Raw genomic sequence first — 25,055 nt, 5'->3', positions numbered from 1 at the left:
TATCTATCTATCTATCTATCTATCTATCTATCTATCTATCTATCTATCTATCTATCTATCTATCTATCTATCTATCTATCTATCTATCTATCTATCTATCTCATATCTATCTATCTATCTATCTCATTTCTATCTATTATCATCTAATATCTCTCATATCTATCTATCTATCTATCTATCTATCTATCTATCTATCTATCTATCTATCTATCTATCTATCTATCTATCTATCTATCTATCTATCTATCTATCTATCTATCTATCTATCTATCTATCTCATATCTATCTATCTATCTATCTCATTTCTATCTATTATCATCTAATATCTCTCATATCTATCTATCTATCTATCTATCTATCTATCTATCTATCTATCTATCTATCTATCTATCTATCTATCTATCTATCTATCTATCTATCTATCTATCTATCTATCTATCTCATTTCTATCTATTATCATCTAATATCTCTCATATCTATCTATCTATCTATCTATCTATCTATCTATCTATCTATCTATCTATCTATCTATCTATCTATCTATCTATCTATCTATCTATCTATCTATCTATCTATCTATCTATCTATCTATCTATCTCATATCTATCTATCTATCTATCTCATTTCTATCTATTATCATCTAATATCTCTCATATCTATCTATCTATCTATCTATCTATCTATCTATCTATCTATCTATCTATCTATCTATCTATCTATCTATCTATCTATCTATCTATCTATCTATCTATCTATCTATCTATCTATCTATCTATCTATCTATCTATCTCATTTCTATCTATTATCATCTAATATCTCTCATATCTATCTAACTAATTCTCAATAAAATGTTTAATGAGGGCTGTGGGGGGGGGGGGGGGGGGATTATTTCCATAAAATGTATTTATGTCTCTCTGTTTTTTAACTTTATTGCTGCCGCCTTATTAATGGCTGCCGGCTGGTTGATAATACCCAGCCTAATAATACCAGCCTGCGGCCGCCCCAGTACCCGAACATCACTACAGGTGGTTGTGTACTGGATCGTACCTGGCTCTTCCCGGCACCCCTGGTGGTGGTGGGTACCGGGGTAATAATAGGGGTTAGTGTTTGCCTTTTTGCCAGCTAAGTAATGGAGGTCGTCAATCAGCCGGCGGCCATTACTAAGGTGGTGGTAATACAGTTTAAAAACACCGACATGAAAAAAAATATTTTATTGAATTAAAACCCCCCCACACAACCCTCGTCAACTATTTTATTGAGAATTAAAAAAAACTGTCATCGGAGTAGTCCTCGAATCCGAAGTAGTTCAAGAACCGAACCTGTAAGGGTACGGTCACACGGAGCGGCCCTGACACGGTCGCAACGTGGCCAACAACCGTGCTGGCACTATGCAGGAGTGGCTGTCAAATACGTCGTTAAGGGAGATTCCGGTTACACTCGCGTGCGCACTGCCGCTCCATTCATTCTCTATGGGAGCGTCGGAGACAGCCGAGTGCAGTGTTCGGCTTCTTCCGGCGCTGCCATAGAGAATGAACAGGGGGTAAGTTGTTGTAATTTGCAAAATCGTGCGGCCATAAAGGGTGTATTAATTCATGGCCGCATGATTTTGCAGATAAAGGGACGGTTTACCCGCATTAACGTGCGGCCACTAACGGGCTGTTTGACAGCCGCACCAAACATGGTGCCGGCGCGGTTGTTGGCCGCGTTCAGACTGTGTCAGGGCCGCTCTGTGTGGCCTTACCCTAAAAAAACAAAAAAAAATGTATAATCCGTTATACGTATAAAAGCAAAACAATTATTATACTTACCTTTCCTGGGTCCAGCACCGGAGCGATGGGGAACTCCTGATGTCACTGCCCATATATGGATAGTGATGTCACAAGCAGTGCGCTACTGATGCTCTGCTCGGGGACTTCAGGCCGTGTGAATAGCCCCATTGGGGTTAACAGATTTTAATGCAGCCGTGTGACGGCCCTTAAAAGAAAAAGCAGTCACACGGTCGTTAAAAACAGTTGTGTAAATAGGGCCTTAAAGCCCCAGCAGTCCCCTCCCTATATATATATACACACACACACACACTGATGGTTTCCAAATTCCTGGGTCACTTTGAAGCTTATTTTCTTTATAACTGGTGTCTTGTGTATTGCCCATAACAATGTCACATCACCACAGCATGATGTGACATTGTTATGGACGACAGACATGACCCCAGATAATAAATAAAGAAGCATGAGGGGACCCAGGAAACCATCAGCGGACCCAGGAAACCATCAGCGGTGGAACAGCCAAGAATCCGTAACGTAAGTCCATGGTCTGGATTTCATGCACAAGATTTATCAAAACAGAAGCCCCTTTAATGAATGAATTTCTTACATTATATGAATATTGAGCCTGTTCTGTCACATGGAGCGTGGGGGGCGCGGCTGCCGTGGTAAAATGTTGGGCCCCAAACAGTTCAATGATCAGGGCCCCCTGAGCGCATTACAATATAACCTTATTCATACGGATACTTGGCATTTGCAAATTCTATGATACACAAAGGATTTATAGCCCCCCCAATACCGACACAGAACCCCCCCCCCCCCGACACGCAGCATCTAGGCCGGGGCTCCAAACGACACCATCTGCTCTATGACTTACAGGACCATTGCAGCAGTATAATCCTCAGGCCGAATTCACACACAGCGATCACAGCCAAATCACGCCCAAACACAGCGATCACAGCCAAATCACCCCCAAACACAGCGATCACAGCCAAATCACGCCCCAAACACAGCGATCACAGCCAAATCACCCCCAAACACAGCGATCACAGCCAAATCACCCCCAAACACAGCGATCACAGCCAAATCACGCCCAAACACAGCGATCACAGCCAAATCACGCCCAAACACAGCGATCACAGCCAAATCACGCCCAAACACAGCGATCACAGCCAAATCACCCCCAAACACAGCGATCACAGCCAAATCACCCCCACACACAGCGATCACAGCCAAATCACGCCCAAACACAGCGATCACAGCCAAATCACCCCCACACACAGCGATCACAGCCAAATCACCACCCACCACACAGAGATCACAGCCAAATCACCCCCAAACACAGCGATCACAGCCAAATCACGCCCCAAACACAGCGATCACAGCCAAATCACCCCCAAACACAGCGATCACAGCCAAATCACGCCCAAACACAGCGATCACAGCCAAATCACCCCCACACACAGCGATCACAGCCAAATCACCCCCCACACACAGAGATCACAGCCAAATCACCCCCAAACACAGCGATCACAGCCAAATCACGCCCCAACACAGCGATCACAGCCAAATCACCCCCAAACACAGCGATCACAGCCAAATCACGCCCAAACACAGCGATCACAGCCAAATCACCCCCACACACAGCGATCACAGCCAAATCACCCCCCACACACAGAGATCACAGCCAAATCACCCCCAAACACAGCGATCACAGCCAAATCACGCCCAAACACAGCGATCACAGCCAAATCACCCCCAAACACAGCGATCCACAGCCAAATCACCCCCAAACACAGCGATCACAGCCAAATCACGCCCAAACACAGCGATCACAGCCAAAATCACGCCCAACACAGCGATCACAGCCAAATCACCCCAAACACAGCGATCACAGCCAAATCACCCCCAAACACAGCGATCACAGCCAAATCACCCCCCACACACCAGCGATCACAGCCAAATCACCCCCACACACAGCGATCACAGCCAAATCACCCCCAAACACAGCGATCACAGCCAAATCACGCCCCAAACACAGCGATCACAGCCAAATCACCCCCACACACAGCGATCACAGCCAAATCACCCCCCACACACAGCGATCACAGCCAAATCACCCCCAAACACAGCGATCACAGCCAAATCACCCCCAAACACAGCGATCACAGCCAAATCACGCCCCAAACACAGCGATCACAGCCAAATCACCCCCAAACACAGCGATCACAGCCAAATCACGCCCAAACACAGCGATCACAGCCAAATCACGCCCAAACACAGCGATCACAGCCAAATCACCCCCACACACAGCAATCAATCACAGCCAAATCAACCCCCACACACAGTAATCACAGCCAAATCACCCCCCACACACAGCGATCAGCCAAATCACCCCCAAACACAGCGATCACAGCCAAATCACGCCCCAAACACAGCGATCACAGCCAAATCAACCCCCAAACACAGCGATCACAGCCAAAATCACCCCCAAACACAGCGATCACAGCAAATCACGCCCCACACACAGCGATCACAGCCAAATCACGGCCCAAACACAGCGATCACAGCCAAATCACGCCCCAAACACAGCGATCACAGCCATATCACGCCCAAACACAGCGATCACAGCCAAAATCACGCCCAAACACAGCGATCACAGCCAAATCACGCCCCAAACACAGCGATCACAGCCAAATCACCCCCACACACAGCGATCACAGCCAAATCACCCCCACACACAGCGATCACAGCCAAATCACCCCCACACACAGCGATCACAGCCAAATCACCCCCCACACACAGCGATCACAGCCAAATCACCCCCACACACAGCGATCACAGCCAAAATCACCCCCAAACACAGCGATCACAGCCAAATCACCCCCACACACAGCGATCACAGCCAAATCACCCCCACACACAGCGATCACAGCCAAATCACCCCCCACACACAGCGATCACAGCCAAATCACCCCCACACACAGCGATCACAGCCAAATCACCCCCAAACACAGCGATCACAGCCAAATCACCCCCACACACAGCGATCACAGCCAAATCACCCCCAAACACAGCGATCACAGCCAAATCACCCCCAAACACAGCGATCACAGCCAAATCACCCCCAAACACAGCGATCACAGCCAAATCACCCCCCAAACACAGCGATCACAGCCAAATCACCCCCACACACAGCGATCACAGCCAAATCACCCCCCACACACAGCGATCACAGCCAAATCACCCCCCACACACAGCGATCACAGCCAATCACCCCCACACACAGCGATCACAGCCAAATCACCCCCAAACACAGCGATCACAGCCAAATCACCCCCCACACACAGCGATCACAGCCAAATCACCCCCACACACAGCGATCACAGCCAAATCACCCCCACACACAGCGATCACAGCCAAATCACCCCCACACACAGCGATCACAGCCAAATCACCCCACACACAGCGATCACAGCCAAAATCACCCCCAAACACAGCGATCACAGCCCAAATCACCCCCAAACACAGCGATCACAGCCAAATCACCCCCCACACACAGCCGATCACAGCCAAATCACCCCCACACACAGCGATCACAGCCAAATCACCCCCAAACACAGCGATCACAGCCAAATCACCCCCCCAAACACAGCGATCACAGCCAAATCACCCCCACACACAGCGATCACAGCCAAATCACCCCCACACACCAGCGATCACAGCCAAATCACCCCCCACACACAGCGATCACAGCCAAATCACCCCCACACACAGCGATCACAGCCAAATCACCCCCAAACACAGCGATCACAGCCAAATCACCCCACACACAGCGATCACAGCCAAATCACCCCCACACACAGCGATCACAGCCAAATCACCCCCACACACAGCGATCACAGCCAAATCACCCCCACACACAGCGATCACAGCCAAATCACCCCCACACACAGCGATCACAGCCAAAATCACCCCCAAACACAGCGATCACAGCCAAATCACCCCCCACACACAGCGATCACAGCCAAATCACCCCCACACACAGCGATCACAGCCAAATCACCCCCAAACACAGCGATCACAGCCAAATCACCCCCAAACACAGCGATCACAGCCAAATCACCCCCAAACACAGCGATCACAGCCAAATCACCCCCACACACAGCGATCACAGCCAAAATCACCCCCAAACACAGCGATCACAGCCAAATCACCCCACACACAGCGATCACAGCCAAATCACCCCCAAACACAGCGATCACAGCCAATCACCCCCCACACACAGCGATCACAGCCAAATCACCCCCACACACAGCGATCACAGCCAAATCACCCCCCACACACAGCGATCACAGCCAAATCACCCCCACACACAGCGATCACAGCCAAATCACCCCCACACACAGCGATCACAGCCAAAATCACCCCCAAACACAGCGATCACAGCCAAAATCACCCCCAAACACAGCGATCACAGCCAAATCACCCCCCACACACAGCGATCACAGCCAATCACCCCACACACAGCGATCACAGCCAAATCACCCCCAAACACAGCGATCACAGCCAATCACCCCCAAACACAGCGATCACAGCCAAATCACCCCCACACACAGCGATCACAGCCAATCACCCCCACACACAGCGATCACAGCCAAATCACCCCCAAACACAGCGATCACAGCCAAATCACCCCAAACACAGCGATCACAGCCAAATCACCCCCCAAACACAGCGATCACAGCCAAATCACCCCCACACACAGCGATCACAGCCAAAATCACCCCCAAACACAGCGATCACAGCCAACATCACCCCCACACACAGCGATCACAGCCAAATCACCCCCAAACACAGCGATCACAGCCAAATCACCCCCCACACACAGCGATCACAGCCAAATCACCCCCACACACAGCGATCACAGCCAATCACCCCCACACACAGCGATCACAGCCAAATCACCCCACACACAGCGATCACAGCCAAATCACCCCCACACACAGCGATCACAGCCAAAATCACCCCCAAACACAGCGATCACAGCCAAAATCACCCCCAAACACAGCGATCACAGCCAAATCACCCCCCACACACAGCGATCATAGCCAAATCACCCCCACACACAGCGATCACAGCCAAATCACCCCCAAACACAGCGATCACAGCCAAATCAACCCCCCAAACACAGCGATCACAGCCAAATCACCCCCCACCACACAGCGATCACAGCCAAATCACCCCCACACACAGCGATCACAGCCAAATCACCCCCCCACACACAGCGATCACAGCCAAATCACCCCCACACACAGCGATCACAGCCAAATCACCCCCAAACACAGCGATCACAGCAAATCACCCCCCACACACAGCGATCACAGCCAAATCACCCCCACACACAGCGATCACAGCCAAATCACCCCCCACACACAGCGATCACAGCCAAATCACCCCCACACACAGCGATCACAGCCAAATCACCCCCACACACAGCGATCACAGCCAAAATCACCCCCAAACACAGCGATCACAGCCAAATCACCCCCACACACAGCGATCACAGCCAAATCACCCCCACACACAGCGATCACAGCCAAATCACCCCCAAACACAGCGATCACAGCCAAATCACCCCCACACACAGCGATCACAGCCAAATCACCCCCAAACACAGCGATCACAGCCAAATCACCCCCCAAACACAGCGATCACAGCCAAATCACCCCCACACACAGCGATCACAGCCAAATCACCCCCCACAACAGCGATCACAGCCAAATCACCCCCCACACACAGCGATCACAGCCAAATCACCCCCACACACAGCGATCACAGCCAAATCACCCCCAAACACAGCGATCACAGCCAAATCACCCCCCACACACAGCGATCACAGCCAAATCACCCCCACACACAGCGATCACAGCCAAATCACCCCCCACACACAGCGATCACAGCCAAATCACCCCACACACAGCGATCACAGCCAAATCACCCCCACACACAGCGATCACAGCCAAAATCACCCCCAAACACAGCGATCACAGCCAAATCACCCCCACACACAGCGATCACAGCCAAATCACCCCCACACACAGCGATCACAGCCAAATCACCCCCAAACACAGCGATCACAGCCAAATCACCCCCAAACACAGCGATCACAGCCAAATCACCCCCCAAACACAGCGATCACAGCCAAATCACCCCCACACACAGCGATCACAGCCAAAATCACCCCCAAACACAGCGATCACAGCCAAATCACCCCCACACACAGCGATCACAGCCAAATCACCCCCAAACACAGCGATCACAGCCAAATCACCCCCCACACACAGCGATCACAGCCAAATCACCCCCACACACAGCGATCACAGCCAAATCACCCCCCACACACAGCGATCACAGCCAAATCACCCCCACACACAGCGATCACAGCCAAATCACCCCCACACACAGCGATCACAGCCAAATCACCCCCAAACACAGCGATCACAGCCAAAATCACCCCCAAACACAGCGATCACAGCCAAATCACCCCCCACACACAGCGATCACAGCCAAATCACCCCCACACACAGCGATCACAGCCAAATCACCCCCAAACACAGCGATCACAGCCCAAATCACCCCCCAAACACAGCGATCACAGCCAAATCACCCCCACACACAGCGATCACAGCCAAATCACCCCCCACACACAGCGATCACAGCCAAATCACCCCCCACACACAGCGATCACAGCCAAATCACCCCCACACACAGCGATCACAGCCAAATCACCCCCAAACACAGCGATCACAGCCAAATCACCCCCACACACAGCGATCACAGCCAAATCACCCCCACACACAGCGATCACAGCCAAATCACCCCCCACACACAGCGATCACAGCCAAATCACCCCCACACACAGCGATCACAGCCAAATCACCCCCACACACAGCCGATCACAGCCAAAATCACCCCCAAACACAGCGATCACAGCCAAATCACCCCCCACACAGCGATCACAGCCAAATCACCCCCACACACAGCGATCACAGCCAAATCACCCCCAAACACAGCGATCACAGCCAATCACCCCCCACACACAGCGATCACAGCCAAATCACCCCCACACACAGCGATCACAGCCAAATCACCCCCACACACAGCGATCACAGCCAAAATCACCCCAAACACAGCGATCACAGCCAAATCACCCCCACACACAGCGATCACAGCCAAATCACCCCCACACACAGCGATCACAGCCAAATCACCCCCAAACACAGCGATCACAGCCAAATCACCCCCAACACAGCGATCACAGCCAAATCACCCCCCAAACACAGCGATCACAGCCAAATCACCCCCCACACACAGCGATCACAGCCAAATCACCCCCACACACAGCGATCACAGCCAAATCACCCCCAAACACAGCGATCACAGCCAAATCACCCCCAAACACAGCGATCACAGCCAAATCACCCCCCAAACACAGCGATCACAGCCAAATCACCCCCCACACATCACACCGACAGCCCCCCCCCCCCCCATACATGGTCATCTACATCTGTACTCACCAGTCCTCAGCTCCGTGGGGGGCTCTTCATGTTGTCGGCGGTCACATGTTGCAGGGGGTGGGGAGAGATGTGTGTAACTCCGCCCCCTCCTCCCGGCCTGTCTGCTGGGTAAACAATCCACGATGTTCTCCTCACAGGCAGTGTGGCCGGCGGCGTTATATGACGTCACATGTGGACGTATAATGCAGCCGCCCGGAGCACACACGCTCTGCCTGTGCAGGAGAACACATTACACTGCACACATTACACTGCACACATTACACTGCACACATTACACTGCACACACTGCACATTACATTACACACTGCACATTACATTACACACTGCACATTACATTACACACTGCACATTACATTACACACTGCACATTACATTACACACTACACATTACATTACACACTGCACATTACATTACACACTGCACATTACATTACACACTGCACATTACATTACACACTACACATTACATTACACACTGCACATTACATTACACATTACACACTGCACATTATACACTGCACATTACATTACACACTACACACTGCACATTATACACTGCACATTACATTACACACTGCACATTACATTACACACTGCACATTACATTACACACTGCACATTACATTACACACTGCACATTACATTACACACTACACATTACATTACACACTACACATTACACACTGCACATTACATTACACACTACACATTACACACTGCACATTACACACTGCACATTACATGACACACTACACATTACACACGACACATTACACACTGGACATTGCACATTACACACTACACATTACACACTGCACATTACACACTGCACATTACATGACACACTACACATTACACACGACACATTACACACTGGACATTGCACATGACACACTACACATTACACACTGCCCATTACATGACACACTACACATTACACACTGGACATTACACACTGCACATTACAGACTACACATTACACACTGCCCATTACATGACACACTGCACATTACACACTGCCCATTACATGACACACTGCACATTACACATTACACACTGCACATTACACATTACATGACACACTGCACATTACACACTGCCCATTACATGACACACTGCACATTACACACTGCACATTACAGTACACACTGCACATTACACACTACACATTACACACTGCACAATACACACTGCACATTACACACTGCACATTACACACTGCACATTACATTACACACTGCACAATACACACTGCACATTATACACTGCACATTACACACTGCACATTACATTACACATTACATTACACACTGCACATTACACACTGCACATTACACACTACACATTACACACTGCACATTACACACTGCACATTACACACTACACATTACATTACACACTGCACATTACACACTGCACATTACACACTACACATTACACACTGCACATTACACACTACACATAACACACTGCACATTATACACTGCACATTACACACTGCACATTACACTGCACATTACATGACACATTATACACTGCACATTACACACTGCACATTACACACTGCACATTACATTACACACTACACATTATACACTGCACATTACACACTACACATTACATTACACACTGCACATTACACACTGCACATTACACACTACACATTACACACTGCACATTACACACTACACATAACACACTGCACATTATACACTGCACATTACACACTGCACATTACACTGCACATTACATGACACATTATACACTGCACATTACACACTGCACATTACACACTGCACATTACATTACACACTACACATTATACACTGCACATTACACACTACACATTACATTACACACTGCACATTACACACTACACATTACACACTGCACATTACATTACACACTACACATTACATTACACACTACACATTACACACTGCACATTACACTACACTACATTACACACTACACATTACACACTACACTTTACACTACACATTACACCACATTACAAACTACACATTACACACTACACTACATTACAACACATTACACACTGCACATTACATTACACACTGCACATTACACACTACACACTGCACATTACACACTACACATTACATTACACACCGCACATTACATTACACACTGCACATTACACACTACACATTACACACTGCACATTACACACTGCACATTACACACTACACATTACACACTACACATTACACATTACACACTGCACATTACACACTACACATAACACACTGCACATTATACACTGCACATTACACACTGCACATTACACACTGCACATTACATTACACACTACACATTATACACTGCACATTACACACTACACATTACATTACACACTACACATTACACACTGCACATTACATTGCACACTACACATTACACACTGCACATTACACTACACTACACATTACACACTACACTTTACACTACACATTACACCACATTACAAACTACACATTACACACTACACTACATTACAACACATTACACACTGCACATTACATTACACACTGCACATTACACATTACACACTGCACATTACACACTACACTACATTACACACTACACATTACACACTACATTACACCACATTACAAACTACACATTACACACTACACATTACACACTAATTACACTACACTACACACCACGAGATTACACTACACACTCTGCCTGTGCAGGAGAACACATTACATTACACTGCACATTACACACTGCACATTACACACTACACATTACACACTGCACATTACACACTGCACATTACACACTGCACATTACACACTGCACATTACACACTGCACATTACACACTACACATTACACGCTGCACATTACACACTGCACATTACACACTGCACATAACACATTACACACTGCACATTACACACTGCACATTACACACTACAAATTGCACATTACACACTGCACTTTACACATTACACACTGCACATTACACACTGCACATTACACTCTACACACTGCACATTACACACTGCACATTACACTACACATTACACACTACATGACACACTGCACATTATACACTGCACATTACACACTACGCATTACATTACACACTACACATTACACACTACACATTACATTACACACTACACTTTACACGACACATTACACACTACACTACACATTACACACTTCACATTACACACGACACATTACACTTTACACACTTCACATTACACACTACACATTACATTACACACTACACTACACATTACACACTACACTACACATTACACACTACACATTACAAACTACACACTACACTACATTACAACACATTACTCACTACACATTACACACTAATTACACTACATTACACACCACTAGACTACATTACACTACACACTACATAACACTACACTACACATCACTACACTACATTACACTGCACTACACACACCACACATCAACACACTACACTCCACTGTATACACTACACATTACACTACACACCACTACATTACACTACACACCACTACAAACTACACACCACTACATTACACTACACACCACTACACTACACACCACGATACTACAAAACACTACATTACACTGCACCACACACAACACTACACTACATCACACTACACACTACACTCTATACACTACTCTACACTACACACCACTACACCCTACACTACACACTACTCTACACACTACGCTATACACTACAGTCTACACTACACTACTCCTGACCCAGCTTTTTAATACATTTTGCAGCAATGGGCGGCCTCACTGTCCCCCGACCCAGCTGGCCCCTGAACACTGGAGTGGCCGTCCCACCGGGAAAATTCCCGGTAAAGTACATGGCCAATGCGCCCCTGCTCATAGGGTGTGCGCGCACGCTCGTGCCAGCGCGCGCACCTGAATTTGTTACCAAATTAGCCCATGAGCACCCTGGACTATAAGAGGGGCCCAGCCCCTTCCTGCATTGCCTGAGCCTTGTTGTCGTTACCTATGTTCATCTCTGCAAATGGTCCCTTAAGTGTCTTCCAGTTCCCAGTGTTCCCGTTCCTGCTTCCTGTATTCCGTGTTATCCTGGTCCAAGTGCCGTATAGTGTTGTGTTGTGCCGTATACTACGCCTGTCCTGTTACACCACGCCTGGTGCCAGGGTGCCGCGTCAGTGCTGCACATAGGTCCTATTTTTTGGCACTGATTTTGACGCGGAAACGGCAAACCGAAAAACGCTCCCCCAAACTTCTCCCTTAGGCCCTGTTCACACTGAGTTTTTGGACGCAGAAAACGCGCCAAAAAACGGCTGAAAACACCTCCCATTGATTTCAATAGGAGACGGAGACATTTCCCGTGAGCGGAAAAACCGAAGCGACATGCCCTATCTTCGGTCGTTGGCATCAATGGGAGGCAGAGAAAGCATTTTTCACAGCGCTTTTGCCCGCGTCAAACAACATGCAAGCAGATCAAAATTCCAGCCGGAAAAAAAACTGTGTGAACAGGGCCATAGATTTCAGAGGCGGTTTTTTTATCCGCTCACAGTAATAGCGACATGACCTTTCTTGAGGCATTTTCCGGCATCAAAAATCCCATTAAAATCAATGGGAGACGTTGAAGAAAGAGGAAAAAAACGCATCAAATAACGGAGCTGATTTTTCCAGGCAGAATTTTCTGCCTGCAAAAACTCAGTGTGAACTGATCCTAAATGTCCATTTATATTTCTAATAAACCACCGTATGAAGCATCACCCTAGTCATCCATGTCAGGGGCGTAACTAGGGGGGGGGGCAAGCGGGGCATGTGCCCCGGGCGCAGTTCAGAGGGGGGCGCCAGCGCCCCCTCCTCCTGCACTATAATTGGACCTGTGTCGCAAGGACACAGGTACAATTAGAAGCAATGAATGACCGGGTACGTTCCGTGCCCGGCCATTCAGCGCCTTTCCACGAATGAAGCGACTGGTACCTTTTGTACCAGTGACGCTTCCGTCGATGAAAGGCGCTGACTGACTGACAGGGAAAGTCATCCTGCCCAGCCAATCAGCGCCTGTCATAGACGCTGCGTTCAACCCCCAGGAGACCTGCGCAGAAGAGAGCAGGTCTCCATGGCTGCCGGACGGCGTGGGAGCGGGAATAAGGGGAGTTTGAAATTATTATTATTTTTTTTTAAATTGTAATAGAAGTGTGGCTGTATCTGCGGGGGGGACTTTATCTACGGGGGGACTATATCTATGGGGCTGGGCTATATACAGGGGGACTATATCTACAGGGCTGGGCTATATACAGGGGGACTATATCTACAGGGCTGGGCTATATACTGGGGGACTATATCTGCTGGGCTATATACAGGGGGACTATATCTACAGGGGGGCTATATACAGGGGGACTATATCTGCTGGGCTATATACAGGGGGACTATATCTACAGGGGGACTATATCTACAGGGGGCTATATACAGGGGGACTATATCTGCAGAGGGGCTATATACTGGAGTGGGCTGTCTATAGAGCACCATATACAGGGGTGGGCTATATAGTATATAGCCCACCCCTGTATATGGTGCTCCATAGACAGCCCACCCCAGTATATAGCCCCCCCTGTAGATATAGTCGCCCTGTATATAGCCCAGCCCTGTAGATATAGCCCACCCCTGTATATGGTGCTCCATAGATAGCCCACCCCAGTATATAGCCCCCCTGTAGATATAGCCCAGCCCTGTAGATATAGCCCAGCCCTGTAGATATAGCCCAGCCCTGTAGATATAGCCCCCTGTAGATATATTCCTCCTGTATATAGCCCCCCTATGTATAGCCCCCCTGTGTATAGCCCCCCCTGTAGATATAGCCCACCCCTGTATATAGTCCCCCTGTAGATATAGCCCACCCCTGTATATAGTATCCCACAAATAGCTCCCCCTATAGTGCTCCACAGAAAGCCCACCCCTGTATATAGCCCCCTTGTACATATAGTCCACACCTGTATATAGTGCTCCACAGATAGCCCACCCTTGTATATAGTATATACAGGGGTGGACTATCTAGTGGAGCACTATATACAGGGGTGGACTATATGTACAAGGGGGGGCTATATACAGGGGTGGGCTATCTGTGAAACACTATATACAGGGGTGGACTATATGTGGAGCACTATATACAGGGGTGGGCTATATCTACAGGGGGGCTATAGGGGGAGTTATTTGTGGGACACTATATACAGGGGTGGGCTATATGGGGGCACTATCTACAGGGGGCTCTATGGCAGGCACTATCTACAGGGGGCACAGTGTGTGTGTGGGACACGGTGTATGGTGCTATTATAATTAGAGGTGCAGTGTATGGCGCTATTATATTTAGAAGCATAGAGTGTGGTATAATGATAACTTTATATTTATTTATAGGTGCAGAAATGTTGGAAAAGTGAGAAGCTGAAGACATCTGAGCGGCAAACTGCAGAAATGGACCGGGAGAAGTCATCATAGAGGTCTGGACCAAATGGAGAAAAAGAACTAGAATCTGAGACGTCACCGGTGAGTCACTTAATGTAAATGTTCACTCTGCCTCTAATCAGCACTGTAGTCACTGTATGATCTGCAGCGAGATGATGGGTGGTATGATTATGATAGGATTTATTTTTTGTGAAACGGCATCTCCTAGTATATCCTCACCATTGTTCGGGCCATGCTGGGAGCTGTAGTTTTACGCCGTACAAACCTATACGGCAGGGGTTGCACTAAATTGAGCTGTATTGTTCTGGTGCTGTATATATGTAGTGAGCTTGCTTCTGGTGCTGTATATATGTAGTGAGCTTGCTTCTGGTGCTGTATATATGTAGTGAGCTTGCTTCTGGTGCTGTATATATGTATTGAGCTGTATTGTTCTGGTGCTGTATATATGTACTGAGCTTGCTTCTGGTGCTGTATATATGTAGTGAGCTTGCTTCTGGTGCTGTATATATGTAGTGAGCTTGCTTCTGGTGCTGTATATATGTATTGAGCTGTATTTGTTCTGGTGCTGTATATATGTATTGAGCTTGGTTCTGGTGTTGTGTATAGAACTATATTGCTTGTGAAATGTACAAATAATTTTATGCTCGCGTTACATGAAAAGAAATGACACGTCGATTGGTAGAGAAAACAAACACGGCGAGGGGGAAGGAGATGTCGGGAAAGAGGTTGGGGGGGGGGGGGGGCGCCAAACTGAATCTTTGCCCCGGGTGCTGGAGAACCTAGCTACGCCTCTGTCCATGTATTATATAGAACATATATAGAAGCTGCTGAGTATACAGTATACAGACATGATGTACAGACAGGATGGGGATCTAGAGAAGTGTCTGATAATTCAGCGCCCAGTCATTTATATTTATATTCCCCCTAAAGTGCAGAAATCATTGAATAACCCCCCGGACGCCCGATTGTATCCGGTGTGACTCCAGTTTGAGCCCCATAGTTATTATTCTGGATAAAGTATTGAGACCTCTTGTAACAAATATTCCATCATATAAACGTGACGGACCATTTTTTTACTTAAATCACAGGGTGTGGATCTGAGGAACGAGGGTGAGATATTAGATACACCGGGTGTCTGCACCTAGAGCTTATAATTTTACAAAAAGTCTGTTGCATTTCACTCACCTGCCACTAGATGGTGCTGCACACAAGTCTTAGTTTCATCTGCCCTTGCAGCACGGAGTATTAACCCCTTCAGGACAGGACTTTAGGATCTGAGAATATTTCTGTTTTTATGATAAAAAAAAAATTATCTATGTTTGAGTTTAAATATATTTCATATAAAATTGGGACATGAAATATTTGAATTCTAGATGGATTTGATGAACGGACAATCCCTGCAGCCTGAATGTTAAGAGATAAATTAAGGCATTTTTTTTGTACCAAATGAGCCAAAAATGTTGACGTTTCCCAAAAAAGTTCTAAATTTAATAAATTGGTGTTCATCCACAAAAAATGTTGGTGTTAGGACACCAAAGGGTAAAAGTTTTGGCCCGGGAGGAATCCCTTTTATTCCCCCCTCCAGTGCTAATGCATGTGAAGCAATAAGTATCGGGTAAGGGGAAGCGCTTGGGCAGCTTGCTGTAACAGAAACCTACCCCCCCCCCCCCCCAGAACTGACTACAATAGGGACCAGGCAGGTGAAACTGTACATATTTAATACTTCTCACAGCTGAGGGTTTGTTACAATTGTATCCATTCTCTGTGAGTTAAATTTTATCTGCACTGATACATTGTAACAAACTATCAAGACAGTGGAGAGATTTGAGCTGATGATGTGTGTACCTCAAATAGGATTGTCTAGACTGGTTACAATTGTAACAAACCCTCAGTATTGGGTCAGAACGAGGTTTATTTTTGTGTAAAGGAAAATGTTAGCAAGCAGAGATCTTGAAAATGGTTAGAAATGGAAACACAAAGCATATTCTGAAATTTGTGAACATTTCATTGTACACTGATTAAGCTTCATTTACATAAGACGCGTGGAGCCCTCTGTAGTACACACAGGGTATAGCATCCTGTGGGTACACTAGCTCTGCTACACTTGTGGCTTTTCAGACCGCAGCATGCACTGTCTGTTGCGGACTTGATGCGGAATTTCCCCATTGACTTCAATGAAATCCGCAGATGTAATGTGCGTTCCGGATTTCTTTCAGGATATTTCATCATTATGATGAGGAAGAGAAAACCTCAATTTTCGCCTTCCAGGCTTATTAGATGAGCACAGAGCTGTTACCATGGGCAGATATAGGCGATGGATATGGAAGTGTCCGCTCTTATTAACCTTGTAAGTAACTGTCCATGTTTATGTCATGTTGTCACCAGTTTACGTGGATGTCTGATGTCTGACTAGCAGCCTCTGCCGTATGTAAACATTATAACCAAGATAAACATAGAACATTATTCATACGTACAAATCAAACTTCAATCTGCACCGTCTATGTCTTTTTCAGGTACATAACCGTCCCGAATAGTGGGAGACCTCCAGTGCAGGGTATAGTGAGCGCAACACACGGGATCAAGGCTGGACCTATGTGTGGCGAGGTCTCTACCCAGACTGGGATGGGATGCTGGAAAGAGAGCCGGGTGTGATCCGAACCTCAATCCGCAACGACAAATCCGCAGCATTTTACCGAACGTTTTAGCCAAATCCGCAACGGAATCCGCAACGCGTATTATGTGCGGCATTGATGCGGTTAGGCTATGTTCACACGCACAAGTAAAAACGGCTGAAAAGAAAAACAGCCTTTGATTTTCAGCCGTTTTTGGTGCTGAAAAAGATTTTTAAGGCGTTTTTTGGAGTTATTTTTCTATTGACACAATGAAAAACCGCTCCAAAGACGTCTCAAGAAGAGACATGCACCTTTTTTTACGGGATGTTATTTTACGCGCCATTTTTTAAAACAGCGGTTTAAAAAAACGGCCCATCTGAATGAAACAGTTTTTCCCATTGAATTCAATGGGCAAATGTTTGTAGGCGTTCAGCTACCGCTTTTTCAGTCGTATTCCGAGGTGTTTACGACCCCCGAAATGCACCTGAAAACACAGCGTGTGAAGATACCCCAAGAAGTGACAAGCGCTGGTACCATTTGCAGGGTGGCAAGCATAGGGCCACATAGCTTGTGGGGCCCTAACATCTCCATTAGGATGAGGGGTAGGGAGGAATTACTGGAGGGGGGGGGTGAGTGCACAGACACGAGGGAGCGAGTGGACGCCATAATAATTTTAACCCTTATATTATTGTGCACTTCAGCTGCCGGCGTTGATCATACTGCAGTGGTCTCTGTCTCAGTTTTGCAACCATTTTTAATTGCTCCAATGCCTTCATAATAAAAAATTAAATAGTCTTGATTAAAAATCTGCTCCCGTTTTGTGTCTTCAGTTCCTATGCAGCACTGTGTCTCCATGGTTACAGACTACAAACAAACCCTGCGTAGTCTGATCCAGCAGTCATGCTACTTTCTTTTATTGTCTGTAACTTATAAAGAAGAGGGGGCAGAGGGACTGGAAGAACAAATCACTGCTGGATCAGACTGCACAGGGTACGTTTGTGGTCTGTAACCATGGAGACATATAGATCTGCATAGGTGCTGTATACACAAAACAGAAGGAGATTTTTAATCAAGACTTTTTGCAAAGTTTCTTTATTTTTATTTTAGATGCATTGGAGCAATAAAAAAATAAAATAATTCACAGGTGAATATAACTTTGAAGTGTCTGAAGACAAAGTCTGTGAGATAAACAGGTCAGCAGCAAAAATCTCTCATGTCCTGATAGTTTGTTACAATATATCAGTGGCAGTAAAATGTATCAGTCTGGAGACCGCAGAGGATTGTCGTGACTGGATACAATTGTAGCAATCTTTTAGCTGTGAGAATTATTAGGTCTGCATGGGCTTTCAGCCTCTAAATGTAAATAAGATTGTTCTGATTCACTGACATAAAGCAAAGATCTTGAAAATGGTGAGCAATGGAAGCATAAAATATATGACAAAGTTGCAGAACTTCTCATTTTACACCAGACTGGAGGAGCCCTTTAAGATCCCACGTTATATGTATGATTAATGGGACCCTCAGTTTTCGCTGACGTTTGATGACTTGTTCACTTAGGCCCCCCTTGTTCCCCCTGTTTCAGTGTCACGGTGCCCCCCCCCTACATTACTCGCACTATGAGGGGCTGTGCTTTGGTGCCTGGCAGCAGAGGAGGAGCAGTCACATCTATTATAAGGTAACGCAGAGCTCTTCTCCCACACTGAGAGCTGCATCCCAGAGAGGAGACCTGATATCACTGGAGTCCAGGATGTGCCACCTGCCAACCTCTATGGACTGTATCTAACTGGCACATAGGGCATCGGTGGATGGGTAAGTACACGCACCTGCACGGGTCTACTAGACATTCAATGCAAGGTCATCAGCTGGATGCCACCAAGGGTCATAGACCTTTTATCCAGCCTCCGGTAGCTAACCCCGGGGTCACCTCCCTGACAGACCCCACAACCTCGCTGCCTCCATGTGCGCCTGTGTTGATGCTTTGTCACGTCTCCCAAAGGGAATCTCAACTTTCTGGTCATGAGGTCGGTTCATGTGGAGATGACAAGTGTTTGGGTATGTTCACACGGCGGGGGTCCGTAACGGCTGAAATTACGGGGATGTTTCAGCCTGAAAACATCCCCGTAATTTCAGCCGTACCGGCATGTGCAGGCGCTTGAACGCCGCGTCAATTACGGCCGTAATTGGCGCTGCTATTCATTGGAGTCAATGAATAGCGGCTCCAATTACGGCCAAAGAAGTGACAGGTCACTTCTTTGACGCGGGCGTCTATTTGCGCGCCGTCATTTGACAGCGGCGCGTAAATTTACGCCTCGTGTGAACAGACAAACGTCTGCCCATTGCTTTCAATGGGCAGATGTTTGTCAGCGCTATTGAGGCGCTATTTTCGGGCGTAATTCGGGGCAAAAACGCCCGATTTACGTCCGTAAATAGGCCGTGTGAACATACCCTTTTCCCTTCAAAACAGCTCCGTATTTTACGTCCGTTTTTAGTTTGCCGTGTGAACATACCCTCAGGCGTCGATAAGACTGAACCCTTCCTAGATGGTATTTCTCCAGTCTTATCGTTTATTCAGCCGATTCTAAGAAATGCAAAACATTTCACCCGTCCCTTATATCACAAAAAGAGGATAAAAGAGAATAAAGGTCATTATAAGGAGGTAGTTATACAACAAGCCCCAGAATGACCGATGTGACTGTGGCTAAGAAGGTAGAGACCAAACCAAATGCATCAGTCTTTTCTAATAAATACAGATTTCATATTCTCTTTACCCTGCACTAAATATCGCCCCCTGCAGAGTAATGCACCTTAGAATGTAACTACTATAATACTGCCCCCTATATACAAGAATATAACTACTATAATACTGCCCCCTATATACAAGAATATAACTACTATAATACTGCCCCTATATACAAGAATATAACTACTATAATACTGCCCCTATATACAAGAATATAACTACTATAATACTGCTCCTATATACAAGAATATAACTACTATAATACTGCTCCTATATACAAGAATATAACTACTATAATACTGCCCCCTATATACAAGAATATAACTACTATAATACTGCTCCCTATATACAAGAATATAACTACTATAATACTGCCCCTATATACAAGAATATAACTACTATAATACTGCCCCTATATACAAGAATATAACTACTATAATACTGCTCCTATATACAAGAATATAACTACTATAATACTGCTCCTATATACAAGAATATAACTACTATAATACTGCCCCCTATATACAAGAATATAACTACTATAATACTGCTCCCTATATACAAGAATATAACTACTATAATACTGCCCCTATATACAAGAATATAACTACTATAATACTGCCCCTATATACAGGAATATAACTACTATAATACTGCTCTCTATATACAAGAATATAACTACTATAATACTGTTCCTATATACAAGAATATAACTACTATAATACTGCCTCTATATACAAGAATATAACTGCTATAATACTGCTCTCTATATACAGGAATATAACTACTATAATACTGCCCCTATATACAAGAATATAACTACTATAATACTGCCCCCTATATACAAGAATATAACTACTATAATACTGCCCCTATATACAAGAATATAACTACTATAATACTGCTCCTATATACAAGAATATAACTACTATAATACTGTTCCTATATACAAGAATATAACTACTATAATACTGCCCCCTATATACAAGAATATAACTACTATAATACTGCTCCTATATACAAGAATATAACTACTATAATACTCCTATATACAAGAATATAACTACTATAATACTGCCTCCTATATACAAGAATATAACTACTATAATACTGCCCCCTATATACAAGAATATAACTACTATAATACTGCCCCTATATACAAGAATATAACTACTATAATACTGCTCCTATATACAAGAATATAACTACTATAATACTGTTCCTATATACAAGAATATAACTACTATAATACTGCCCCCTATATACAAGAATATAACTACTATAATACTGCTCCTATATACAAGAATATAACTACTATAATACTGCCCCTATATACAAGAATATAACTACTGTAATACTGCCCCCTATATACAAGAATATAACTACTATAATACTGCCCCCTATATACAAGAATATAACTACTATAATACTGCCCCTATATACAAGAATATAACTACTATACTACTGCCCCTATATACAAGAATATAACTACTATAATACTGCCCCCTATATACAAGAATATAACTACTATAATACTGCCCCTATATACAAGAATATAACTACTATAATACTGCTCCTATATACAAGAATATAACTACTATAATACTGCTTCTATATACAAGAATATAGCTACTATAATACTGACCCCTATATACAAGAATATAACCACTATAATACTGCCTCCTATATACAAGAATATAACTACTATAATACTGCCCCCTATATACAAGAATATAGCTACTATAATACTGACCCCTATATACAAGAATATAACTACTATAATACTGCTCCTATATACAAGAATATAACTACTATAATACTGCCCCTATATACAAGAATATAACTACTATAATACTGCCCCCTATATACAAGAATATAACTACTATAATACTGCCCCCTATATACAAGAATATAACTACTATAATACTGCCCCTATATACAAGAATATAACTACTATACTACTGCCCCTATATACAAGAATATAACTACTATAATACTGCCCCCTATATACAAGAATATAACTACTATAATACTGCTCCTATATACAAGAATATTACTACTATAATACTGCTCCTATATACAAGAATATAACTACTATAATACTGCCCCCTATATACAAGAATATAACTACTATAATACTGCTCCTATATACAAGAATATAACTACTATAATACTGCCCCTATATACAAGAATATAACTACTATAATACTGCCTCCTATATACAAGAATATAACTACTATAATACTGCTCCTATATACAAGAATATAACTACTATAATACTGCCCCCTATATACAAGAATATAACTACTATAATACTGCCCCCTATATACAAGAATATAACTACTATAATACTGTCCCCTATATACACGAATATAACAACTATAATACTGCCCCCTATATACAAGAATATAACTACTATAATACTGCCTCCTATATACAGGAATATAATTACTATAATACTGCCCCTATATACAAGAATATAACTACTATAATACTGCCACTATATACAAGAATATAACTACTATAATACTGCCGCTATATACAAGAATATAACTACTATAATACTGCTCCCTATATACAAGACTATAACTACTATAATACTGCCCCTATATACAAGAATATAACTACTATAATACTGCCCCCTATATACAAGAATATAACTACTATAATACTGCTCCTATATACAAGAATATAACTACTATAATACTGCCCCCTATATACAAGAATATAACTACTATAATACTGCCCCCTATATACAAGAATATAACTACTATAATACTGTCCCCTATATACACGAATATAACTACTATAATACTGCTCCCTATATACAAGGATATAACTACTATAATACTGCTCCTATATACAAGAATATAACTACTATAATACTGTTCCTATATACAAGAATATAACTATTATAATACTGCTCCTATATACAAGAATATAACTACTATAATACTGCCCCTATATACAAGAATATAACTACTATAATACTGCTCCTATATACAAGAATATAACTACTTTAATACTGCCCCTATATACAAGAATATAACTACTATAATACTGCCCCTATATACAAGAATATAACTACTATAATACTGCCCCCTATATACAAGAATATAACTACTATAATACTGCCCCCTATATACAAGAATATAACTACTATAATACTTCCCCCTATATACAAGAATATAACTACTATAATACAGCCTCCTATATACAAGAATATAACTACTATAATACTGCCCCTATATACAAGAATATAACTCCTATAATACTGCTCCTATATACAAGAATATAACTACTATAATACTGCCCCCTATATACAAGAATATAACTACTATAATACTACTCCTATATACAAGACTATAACTACTATAATACTGCCCCCTATATACAAGAATATAACTACTATAATACTGCCTCCTACACACAAGAATATAACTACTATAATACTGCTCCTATATACAAGAATATAACTACTATAATACTGCCCCTATATACAAGAATAGAACTACTATAATACTACTCCTATATACAAGACTATAACTACTATAAAAATGCTCCTATATACAAGAATATAACTACTATAATACTGCCCTATATACAAGAATATAACTACTATAAGGGCATGACCACACATGGCGGAATTCCTCCGCAACTGTCCGCATCAATGCCGCACCTAATCCGGGTTGCGGATTACGGCTGCGGATCTGCACAAAATGTGCAGAAAATTGATGCGGACTGGCCGCTGCGGACTGCGGGAAAAGTGCTTCCCTTCTCCCTATCAGTGCAGGATAGAGAGAAGGGACAGCACTTTCCCTAGTGATAGTAAAAGAAATTCATACTTACCGCCCGTTGTCTTTATGACGCGTCCCTCCTTCGGCATCCAGCCCGACCTC

The 25,055-nt window shown here is 44.5% G+C and overlaps 2 protein-coding genes across 2 annotated transcripts in view; one reads left to right on the top strand and one right to left on the bottom strand.

The window, feature by feature from the left end:
• SEPTIN12 (septin 12) overlaps positions 1-9,444 on the bottom strand; it is a 115,313-nt gene extending 105,869 nt beyond the window's left edge. Inside the window, exon 1 of the mRNA XM_075830755.1 lies at positions 9,344-9,444. The gene's annotated coding sequence lies outside the window, so the exon portion shown is untranslated. The remainder of the gene's footprint in view (positions 1-9,343) is intronic.
• The window catches only part of LOC142656537 (nmrA-like family domain-containing protein 1), a 396,968-nt gene that overhangs the window by 354,149 nt on the left and 17,764 nt on the right, over positions 1-25,055 (top strand). The gene's annotated exons all lie outside the window — the stretch shown is intronic.

This window comes from Rhinoderma darwinii, chromosome 6 (assembly GCF_050947455.1).
Source record: "Rhinoderma darwinii isolate aRhiDar2 chromosome 6, aRhiDar2.hap1, whole genome shotgun sequence".
NCBI classification, from domain to species: Eukaryota; Metazoa; Chordata; class Amphibia; order Anura; family Rhinodermatidae; genus Rhinoderma; species Rhinoderma darwinii.
Note: the sequence above shows the minus strand (reverse complement) of the source record. Positions and strands in the feature narration are given on the sequence as shown.